Source organism: Lycium barbarum, chromosome 6, assembly GCF_019175385.1.
Source record: "Lycium barbarum isolate Lr01 chromosome 6, ASM1917538v2, whole genome shotgun sequence".
NCBI lineage: Eukaryota > Viridiplantae > Streptophyta > Magnoliopsida > Solanales > Solanaceae > Lycium > Lycium barbarum.
The window spans coordinates 16,150,760-16,162,233 of record NC_083342.1 but is presented as its reverse complement, the minus strand read 5'-3'; the positions used below and the strand labels follow the sequence as shown (position 1 = coordinate 16,162,233).

At 37.5% G+C, this 11,474-nt stretch overlaps 1 pseudogene; it reads right to left on the bottom strand.

Annotated features, from left to right (window-relative positions):
* Positions 1 to 6,537: 6,537 nt before the first annotated feature.
* Positions 6,538 to 11,236, bottom strand: LOC132643869 (zinc finger protein ZAT1-like; annotated as a pseudogene).
* Between the last annotated feature and the right edge of the window lie 238 nt (positions 11,237 to 11,474).

Sequence of the window (11,474 nt, the reverse complement as noted above, 5' to 3'; positions counted from 1 at the left end):
GTATGGCGAATTTTACACTCAATTAAGTTAGTTCAAAGATAATTATTGCAAATAATTCTATGTAACAATATTTTTTGTTACTCACTAAAAATCATATATAATAGTTAATTTTTTGTGTCAATTTGGACAACTAATTCTCAATTTTTAAAAATAAATTATAATTTGAAAACATGATATGTTCGTAAAATAATTTAAAGTGTTTGGAGTGTAGAACAACCAGATGCCCAACACTTTAAGAGTGTTTGGTTGCATTGTGTTTGCAGTTTGCTCATGTTCCAGATCAGAAAAGAACAAATTTAGATGACGGGAAGCCAACAAGTGTGCTTTCTTTAGTGTCAACAAGGAGTCATCAAAAGCCTACAAGTTGTACAATCCCTTTGAAGGTGATCATCACTCGTGATGTGGAGTTTGACGAAAATAATTTTTAGCCATGGAAGAAAATCCAAAACAACCAACAACTTTGCTTGGATCTTGATGACAGAGATAAGGAGCAAGAGCAACCAACACCTGGAAATGAAGGTGCCTCTACCTTGGTGCATCAAGAAGGCATCAGTTCCCGGTCTCGATGAAACCGAAAAAGACCAACATGGATGAAAGATTATGAGGGGAGTGAAGATGATCAATCTGGAAATGAAGATTCACTTATATACATTGCTTTATCTTCTGATAGTGATTTCATAAGATTTGAGGATGCTTATAAAACTTCGAAGTAGCAGAAAGCAATGAATGTTGAGATTGCAACAGTTTAAAAGAACAATACTTTGGGAGCTTACTGATCTTCCAAAAGAGCAAAAGTCGATTAAAGTTAAATGAGTTTAAAAAATCAAACTCAATTAATCTGGTGAAGTTGACAAGTACAAGGCGCGCTTGGTGGTAAAAGGATACAAGGAAGAGTATGGTGTGGATTATACGGAGGTGTTTACTCCGATCCTGTAGTCAGACTTGATACCATTAGACTGGTGTTGGAATTGACAGCTCAAAACGACTGGCTAACAATTTTGTGTGCCAAATTGTTGGGTCCATCCCATAATTTGAGGAAGGAAAAATCTCCCTCATTTTAAGGAAGAAAACAAGGAAGAAAACATTTCCCCTGTTTTGAGGAAGAAAACATATTCCTTGTTTTAAGGAAGAAAACATCTTCCTTGTATTTGGCCAATTGTCAAGTGCTTGCTTGAGTCACAAATGACATCAATAGGTTCATTTCATCCCTATAAATAGGGAAGCCTTCCATCATTTGTTGACACACCAAAAATATCAGACATTAGATCATCACAGCACAACCAAGAAGAGTTGTGTAATATCCTTGAGAGATTTGTGAGGTTTTTTTTTGTTGAGTTTTTTTTTAGAGCTTGTATGTCTCTTCTTTCTATTCTTGAAAGTAATAGAAGTATTTTTCTCTCATATTAGGTCGATACTATAATCCCCCCCCCCCCAACAAGTGGTATCAGAGCCAAGGTTCTGTCTGAGTATGCTCTGTGGTTGCAGCATAGTCTGAACTTCCACATCAGAAAAGAATTACCTTGGTGCTCCTGCATCAGCTGCCACGTCACCGATCAGTTTTGTAATTTTTTGAAAAATTACAATTTGGTCCCTCAATTTTTTTTTTAAATTATTCAGAAGGTGAAAATGACCATTGACGAGTCAACTTCATCTTCTTGAGCTATGATTATGCTCACGGCTACCAACTACACGCTATGGAAACCTCGGATGGAAGATTTCCTCAGTTGTAAAGACCTTTTTGATCCAATAGAGCTGAAGGGTATTAATCCTGACCCGCCCAAGTCAATAGAGTGGAAGAAAATTAATAGAAAAACTATTGGTCAAATCCGACAATGGATTGACCATAGTGTCTTCCACCACGTTGCACAAGAAATCGACGCCTATGCCTTTTGGAAGAAGTTGGAAGACATGTACCAGGCCAAGACCGCTCGGAACAAGGCCCTTCTGATGAGACGCCTTGTCAATATGAAGCTCAAAAGTGGAAATTTTGTTGCCGAACATACCAGTGAGTTCCAGAGTCTGGTAAATCAATTATCTTGTGTAGAAATGCCACTTGGAGACGAAATGCAATCTCTACTACTTCTTATTTCCCTTCCTGATAGTTGGGAAACACTAGTTGTTACTCTCAGCAACTCAGCCCCAGATGGCAAACTTACCATGTCTGTGGTCAAGGATGCATTGTTCAATGAAGAGGCAAGAAGGAAAGACATGAGCACAGATCAGACTCATGCCCTTGTGACGGAGAATCGAGGAAGATCACAAGGAAAACAACAAAGAAACAGTAGAGGAAAATGGCAAAGTAGAGGCAAAAGTCGGGGGAGATCATCGGATGGCCGGAAACCTTCTTATACCTGCCACTATTGCGGTATAGAGGGTCACATGAAGAAGAATTGCTACAAATGGCTAGAGGAGCAAGGCAAGAGCAGTTCTCAACCGAAAAACAAGGGTGGTGAAGCGATCATCACAATCTCAGGTGATGTAGCGTACTGTACTACCCATGATGAGACATGCCTTCACGTCTCAAGAGAAGACACGGAATGGGTGGTAGATACTGCAGCATTCTACCACGTAACTCCCCACAGGAACTACTTCACAACATACAAAGCTAGAGACTTTGGAGCGGTAAAGATGGGTAATTCCAGTTCCTCTGGAATAGCCGGAATTGGTGATGTACAAATAAAGATAGGTACCGGGAGCACAATCACTTTGAAGGATGTCAGACATGTGCCAGATCTTCGGCTCAATCTCCTGTCAGTGGTATCTCTTGACAAACAAGGGTATGAAAACCATTTTAGCAGAGGCACATGGAAAATGTCAAAGGGCGTTTTGACAATCGCTCGAGGACATGTTTGTGGCACATTGTACAAAACGCATTTGAGAATTTGTACAGACAGCCTCAACATTGCAGAGGAGGCTTCTCAGGATTTATGGCACCAGAGACTCGGCCACATGAGCGAGAAAGGGTTGAATACCTTGATAAAGAAGAATCTTATAAATGTTGACAAGAACGCTGCACTGTGTCCTTGCAATCATTGTCTATTCGGTAAGCAACATAGAGTGTCATTTAATTTCACTTCAACAAAAAGATCAGAGTTGTTAAGTTTGGTACACTCTGATGTCTGCGGTCCTATGGAGGTTGAATCACTCGGTGGAAGCAGATATATTCTGACTTTTATCGATGATGCTTCTCGGAAAGTGTGGGTGTATTTCCTGAAGACGAAGGACCAGGTGTTCGAGTGCTTCAAGTCATTTCACGTCTTGGTGGAATGTGAAACAGGAAAAAAGCTGAAATGTCTCCGATCTGATAATGGAGGCGAGTATACTTCCAAGACGTTCAACGCATATTGCAGAGCATATGGCATTCGACATGATAAGTCAGTACCACGCACCCCTCAGCACAATGGCATTGCTGAAAGAATGAATCGGACTATCATGGAGCGTGTACTGAGCATGCTGAACATGGCTAAACTTCTAAAGCCATTTTGGGGAGAAGCAGTCAATACCGCATGTTATCTCATCAACCGATCACCTTCAGTACCACTCAACTTTGAAGTTCCAGAGAGGCTATGGACAGGTAAGGATCCTACATACTCACATCTTAGAGTATTTGGGTGTTCATCATATGCACATGTATCCAAAGAGCTCAGACAGAAGCTTGATGCGAGAACTATCCCATGCATTTTCATTGGCTACGGAAATGAAGAGTTTGGATACAGGTTATGGGATCCTAAGGAGAAAAAAGTGATCAGAAGCAGGGACGTTGTGTTTCACGAAAATTTGACAATAGAAGACATTGAAAAATCCACGATGTCTCAGAAGTCAAATGAGGGTGCTCAAGTTTCAAATGAAGCACCAGAATTGTTCTTGAGAAATAATGACGAAGTGCTAGAAGAAAACTCAGAAGCAGAAGAAGATGAGGAGATAGAAGAGAGTGCTGAGCAAGGGGAGCCACAACCTACCTCACCAGAACCATCACACGGCACAGATGATGGTAGTTCTTCTCAGATGGTTCCAACTGCTTGTAGATCTGAACGAGGCCATATACCATCAAAAAGGTACTCATCATCTGAATACCTTTTGCTTACTGAAGATGGAGAACCGGAGAGTTTTCAAGAAGTTATGTCTCATAAGGATAAAGAAAAATGGCTGATAGTAATGCAGGATGAGTTAGAATCTCTGCAGAAAAATCAAACTTATGAGATCGTAGAACTTCCTAAAGGGAAGAATGCACTGAGAAACAAATGGGTGTTCAAGTTAAAGAAGGATGCAAGCGGACAAGTGGTGAAACACAAATCTCGGTTGGTTGTCAAAGGGTTCCAGCAGAAGAAAGGAATTGACTTTGATGAGATCTTTGCACCAGTTGTCAAGATGACCTCAATCCGAGTTATACTTGGCTTAGCAGCAAGTATGAACTTGGAGCTTGAACAGATGGATGTGAAGACAGCATTTCTTCACGGAGATTTGAAAGAAGAAATCTATATGCAGCAGCCGGAAGGTTTTGAGGTTTCAAGTGATAATCTCGTGTGCAAGCTATCTAAAAGCTTGTATGGTCTGAAGCAGGCACCAAGGTAGTGGAATAAGAAGTTTGACTCATGTATGAAGAGTCAAGGCTACAAGAAGACTACTGCGGATGAGTGTGTATACATCAAGAGACTTCCAGATGGTACCTTCATTGCTCTTCTACTATATGTAGACGACATGTTGATCGTTGGGAAAGATCAAATGAAGATAAACCAACTGAAGAAAGAACTCTCTAAGTCTTTTGATATGAAAGACTTAGGACCGGATCAACAGATTCTTGGGATGCAGATCACTCGAGACAGGAAGAATCGCAAGTTATGTCTATCTCAAGAGAAGTACATTGATCGGGTACTTGAGAGATTCAACATGAATAATACCAAACCAGTTAGTGTTCCACTTGCGAATCACTTCAAGTTGAGCAAAAGAACATGTTCCACATCCAAGGAAGAGATCGGGGAGATGTCAGTGGTGCCCTATTCTTCAGCAATTGGAAGTCTGATGTATGCCATGGTATGCACACGGCCAGATATCGCTCATGCAGTGAGTACAGTGAGTCGTTTTCTCTCTAACCCCGGGAAGGAGCATTGGGAGGCAGTCAAATGGATTCTCAGATACTTGAAGGGTACCACAAAGTTATGTCTTTGCTACGGTGGAGCTGATCCAGTCTTGGAAGGCTATACAGATGCTGATATGGCCGGAGATATTGATAGTAGAAAATCTACTTCAGGATATATCTACACTTTTGTAGGGGGAGCTGTTTCTTGGCAATCAAGATTGCAGAAGTGTGTCGCTTTATCTACAACAGAAGCAGAATACATTGCTGCCGCTGAAGCTGGTAAAGAAATGTTGTGGCTAAAGCACTATCTCCAAGAACTTGGGATCCAGCAGAAAGAGTACAAGATACATTGTGACAGTCAGAGTGCTCTAGACTTGAGCAAGAACTCCATGTACCATTCTCGTACAAAACATATTGATGTTCGGTATCACTGGATACGCGAGACGATTGATCAACAACTGTTGAGACTAGTGAAGATCAACACAAAGGAGAATCCATCAGACATGCTGACCAAGGTGGTATCGAGAGACAAGTTCGAATTGTGCAAAGAACTTGTCGGCATACACTCAAACTAAAAAGCCAGTGTACCCTCCTTCAGGTGTATGGGACTGGAGGGGGAGATTTGTTGGGTCCATCCCATAATTTGAGGAAGGAAACATCTCCCTAATTTTAAGGAAGAAAACAAGGAAGAAAACATTTCCCCTGTTTTGAGGAAGAAAACATATTCCTTGTTTTAAGGAAGAAAACATCTTCCTTGTATTTGGCAAATTGTCAAGTGCTTGCTTGAGTCACAAATGACATCAATAGGTTCATTTCATCCCTATAAATAGGGAAGCCTTCCATCATTTGTTGACACACCAAAAATATCAGACATTAGATCATCACAGCACAACCAAAAAGAGTTGTATAATATCCTTGAGAGATTTGTGAGGTTTTTTTTTGTTGAGTTTTTTTTTAGAGCTTGTATGTCTCTTCTTTCTATTCTTGAATAGGAAGACACATTCTATCCCATGCCGCTAATGCCCTTTTAGTAATGTTTTTTGTGCCTGATTAGATTGTAACCTCTGCAGTAGCTATCAATCACCTTCAAGATTTTGGCAAGAATCACAAACAATCGGGACCAGTAAGACTGTATGCCCAAAATAACAGACTGTACTAGTTGGGACCAGTTGGGATTACTGGGAAGCTTGTTATTGTATGCTTATATACAAATGATTTTATTTATACTCGATCCAATCCCGCGTTGCTTGAAAAATTTAGAGACTAATACATAATTCCCCCCCCCCCCCCCCCCCCCCCCGCGAACTAGTATCTTATTTTCAAGAAGACACTCTAACTTTAAGGGGGTCCTATGACCCCTCTAAACAATTTTGAATTGGTATATATAGAAAATCCAAATTAAATAGCATGCTAAATTAGCAAAAATTCAAATGTGATTATGTCATGTCAGCCTTGGATAATTTTGGTTATAGTCACTAACTTACGATTTATTGCAATAAAAAAATTATAAAAGCTACATTAATTAAGAAAATATACAAGAAAAATGAATGAATGGTTCCCTAAGAGAATTAACAAATCAGCTACATCTTCTCCTATTCGTAATAGAATATCAAATGATCAAATATCAAATGATCAATGAACTTAAATAAAGATATGCAAAACAGGAGATGGAACCGGTGCTGTGTGCCATAACTTGAAATCCACATTATCATTAGGGGTTAAGTTCAAGTCCGAGCAGAAAATTCTTTTGCAGCTATTTGACTTCTTCAACACCGGTATCATCGTCGACGTTTTATTAATTTCATCACGGTGACGCCTCATGTGACCACCTAAAGCTTGACCTAAATAAAACTCCATTCCACAAATAGAACATTGATACATCTTGTTCTTTTTGGCTTCAATAACAAAATCTCCAAGTAATCTCGGCCGTTTATTATGACTTGCACGGTGACCACCGAGGGCTTGGAAAGATGGGAACCGTTTATTGCATGTCTTGCATTCAAAATCACCGTGATGATGATTTGTTGATGATGATGAAGAAGTGTTATTGTTGAAACGAGACAAAAGCATTAAGGCACAGTTAGCCATAGCCTCTGCTTCCACTTGCATATCCTCTACTCTGCTTCTTTTCATAGTTGTCATATCTTGATGGATATTAGAGAATTGCTAATAAATATACAAAGATGTTTATGTATAACAAGTTTTGAAACTTTGAAAGATATGTTAGAAGGTGTAGAAGTAAGAAATATGACACACTTGGGTTGTGGTTGCTTCACACATATTTATAGGTTTGAGCTAAGCTTGTGTCTGACTTTTGCGTGTTTTTGAAACAGTTGGAACATTTAATTTAAGAATTAATGTAGTTTGATTTTCCTTGTTGGTTAAGTCAGTCAAAGAAAATGTTCATTCTTATAAAGTGGATTAAAGTGGTAGCCGAAATAGACCGCGTTTACCAATATATCATGTGATATGAATATTAGTAGCGGAAAAGAGAAAGAAGAAAAAGTACATTAAAATGATGTGCCAATATATCAACGTCGGGTTCGTTGAGGTTTCCAGAACACTTCCAAGTGCTTTCATATGGGTTGACGAAATAAGAGGCTGCAAACAACACACGTGCATACGTAGTTAGTGAAAAGTAAGAATGCGTCTTTTGGGACTAATTTATGTTACTCCTTCGGATAAAAAAGAGTGTTCATTTAATCTCTTTTTATATCAAAAAGAGTGTTTAATTATTAAATTTAAAAAATAATTATTTTTTTATATTTATTTTTATTAAGTATTATGTGATCAAATTTCAATACTTATTTAATTAGGAATAATATAGTCAAATTACCTATTTTTATCTATGAATTAATATTTTTCTTAAAGGGTGTCAAATGACTAAGTGGACATCTTTTTTATCCGGAGGAAGTAGTAGTCTGTTGTTGTTTCTTGGTTGGTGAGGGTGATGAAAGGAGTGACTTGATACTAGCACTACTTAATTGCATGGTTCCTTGCACTAAATCGTTTTGGAGGAGTCATGATTCATGAAGGAAAATAACATAATCAATTGCAATGGAGTTGAGTCTTGCTTGGTGGACGTACGATATATGCAACTAATTCGTTTTTTTAATTTTCTATCTGGTATTCGATGATCATTTTGTGGGATTGATTAATTCGAATTTGCATCATTTAAGGTTCATTAAATGGGAAAATAGTACTCCATACCATAAACTTTTTTATTTCTCCGAGACTTCTAGTTAAGAATTTAGAGACGACCTATCTATCCTATCACAATATTTAATAATATGGAACTAATTGTCATTTTTATATAATTTTTTATTTTTATATAATTTGAGTCTTTTATTTAAGGGAGAAGGGCCAAATATACCCCTGTACTATGCGAAAAGGGTCAAACATGCCCCTCGTTATACTTTGAGGCCAAATATACCTCTGTCAATATACTTTGAGGTCAAATATACTCCTCATCCGTTAAAGTTGTCCATGGTGGACATCCGATCCTACGTGGCTGCCACACATTTAATTAGGTGGATGTCACATGGCATGTCAATACCCCTAACTCTTTTTACCCCTCCCCTCTATTTGTTCTTCCACAACTAAAATTTTCTTCCTGTCCACCACCATTACCGCTACCATGACCATCTCTATTCGAAAATTCAACCTAAACAACATCATATTGTTACAATCAATAGAAAATGAATTTAACAAATTTTCAAAAGCAAAGAATCTTTATGATGGCGGTGAGCATAAATGAAAACTGAAATGCAATGACAGACAAAATTGGAACATATAAATTGGCCGAGAAAATTGTAAAACTTGAGTTGCATCAATCATCGTGAACTCTCAACTCCACAAAGCTGTATGACCATGGACAATATAAAAATCTTCAGAGAAAAGAGGGCACTAATCCTCATCTTGGGGAATGTAAAGAGGAACGAACGGGGAATTAAATTCCAGTATAGCAGCAACATAGGCATCAAGTTCTTCATGGTAAGATGCAATATCATCGCTTGCACTAACAGAGGTAGTGCTTCATCCAATGCATATAGGAACAGCGGCAATTGGATTCCCGGAGCAACATTAGATTTTGTGATGAGTAATGGTGGCAATGGTGGGGGAGGGGTAGGAAATTTTAGTGGTGGAAGAACAAATAGAGGGGAGGGGTAGGAAATTTTAGTGGTGGAAGAACAAATAGAGGGGAAGGGTAGGAAATTTTAGTGGTGGAAGAACAAATAGAGGGGAGGGGTAAAATGAGTCTGGGGTGTTGAGGTGGCATGTTACGGGGCATCCACCTTATCAAATGTGTGGCAGCCACATAGGATCGGATGTCCACCTTGGACAACTTTAAGGGATGAGGGGTATATTTGACCCCAAAGCATAACGACAGGAGTATATTTGACTCCAAAGTATAACGAGGGGTATATTTGGCCCTTTTCTCATAGTACAATGATATATTTGGCCCTTTTCCGTTTATTTAAAGAAAGTGGGGTTCTAACATTTTCGTTTTTGTATATAAAGTAAAGAAAATATTGTTTGAAAGAAGAACAATAAAGGGATTTTGTGTAACCTGTCTGCATTCTAAATTCTCTTGGTTGATTCCGCGGATAATCATCAAAGTTTGAACTTTTTTCGCGTTGCTTAGAAACTTATCATGCCAGAAAAATCCGTCACCCGATATCAAAAATCCAAAGCCAAATTAGCCAAATTAAATGTTGACTATGTGATGTCAGCCTTGGATAATTTTGGTTATACAATCAAATCTCTCTATAACAACATCATTGAGTCCGAAATTTTTCAGCTGTTATAGATAATGGTTGTTATACACCTATAACAGCATTGACGTTTAAATAATATTTCACTGTTATAGGAAAAAAAAGATGCATAAAATCTGATTTTCACTTTTAATTGCTAAATTCTAAGCTTAATCACACTTTGTATAACGAAGGAAAATCGTTTAATGATGAAAATATATATTCATATAATATTTTTGTTGTTGTAATAGTGTATTAAATGATCAAATATTTGGTCAAAATCTCTACACTTATAATTGGTAATCATGATACTCTATTTTTATAATGATGGTTAATTATTATATTATCAAAAAAAAAAAAAGATAGTTGTTATATGGGGATAATTTTACAAAGAGTGTACTATTATAAAGTTGGTTATTGCAGTTATAGGTGAAATACTGTTATAGAGAGTAAAATATAACATAAAAAATTGGTTCCGAAAAAACTTGGCTGTTATAGAAAGATGTTGTTATATACAGGTGATGTTATAGAGACGTTTGATTGTAGTCACTATTCACTAAACTTAAGATTTATTGCAATAAAATTATAAACTACATGAATTAAGAAAAATACAAGAAAAATGAATGAATAAATAACCCTAGAAGAATTAACAAATCAACTACAGCTTCTCTCCTAATCCTACAAGAATATCAAATGATCAATGAACTTAAATAAAGATATGCAAAACAGGAGATGGAACCGGTGCTGTGGGCCATAACTTGAAATCAACATTATCATTAGGGGTTAAGTTGAAGTCCGAGAAGAAAATTCTTTTACTGCTATTTGACTTCTTCAACACTGGTATTATCATCTTTTCTGCTGCAGCCATCGACGTTTTATTAATTTCATCGCGATGACGCCTCATGTGGCCACCTAATGCTTGACCCAAAGAAAACTCCATACCACAAATAGAACATTTATGCAACTTGTTCTTTTTGGCTTCAATAACAAAATCTCCGAGTAATCTTGGCCGTTTATTATGACTTGCACGGTGGCCACCGAGGGCTTGGAAAGATGGGAACCGTTTATTGCAAGTCTTGCATTCAAAATCATTGTTAATCATTGTTATGATGATGATCTGTTGTTGATGATGAAGAAATGTTGTTGTTGTTTAAACGAGACAAAATCAGTAAGGCACAATTAGCCATGGCCTGTGCTTCCACTTGCATATCCTCTTCTCTGCTTCTTTTCATCATGGTTGTCATATATCTTGATGGAATAAATAATTACTAATAAATATACAAAGATGTTTTTGTATAACAAGTTTTTGAAACTTTGAAAGATTTGTGAGAAGGTATATGGTAGAAGGTATAAGGTATTTGAAAGATACACCTGGGTTGTGGTTGCTTCACACACACACACATATATATATATATATATATATATATATATATATATAGGTTTGAGCTAAGCTTGTGTCTGACTTTTGCGTGTTTTTGAAACACATGACAGTTGGAATATCTAATTTAAGAATTAATGTATAGTTTGATTTTCCTTGTCGGTTAAGTCAGTCAAAGAAAATGTTCATTCTAAAAGTGGATAAAAGTAGTGGCGGAAATAAGACCGCGTTTGTGAATCATGTTAATATAGGAATATTTCAGGTC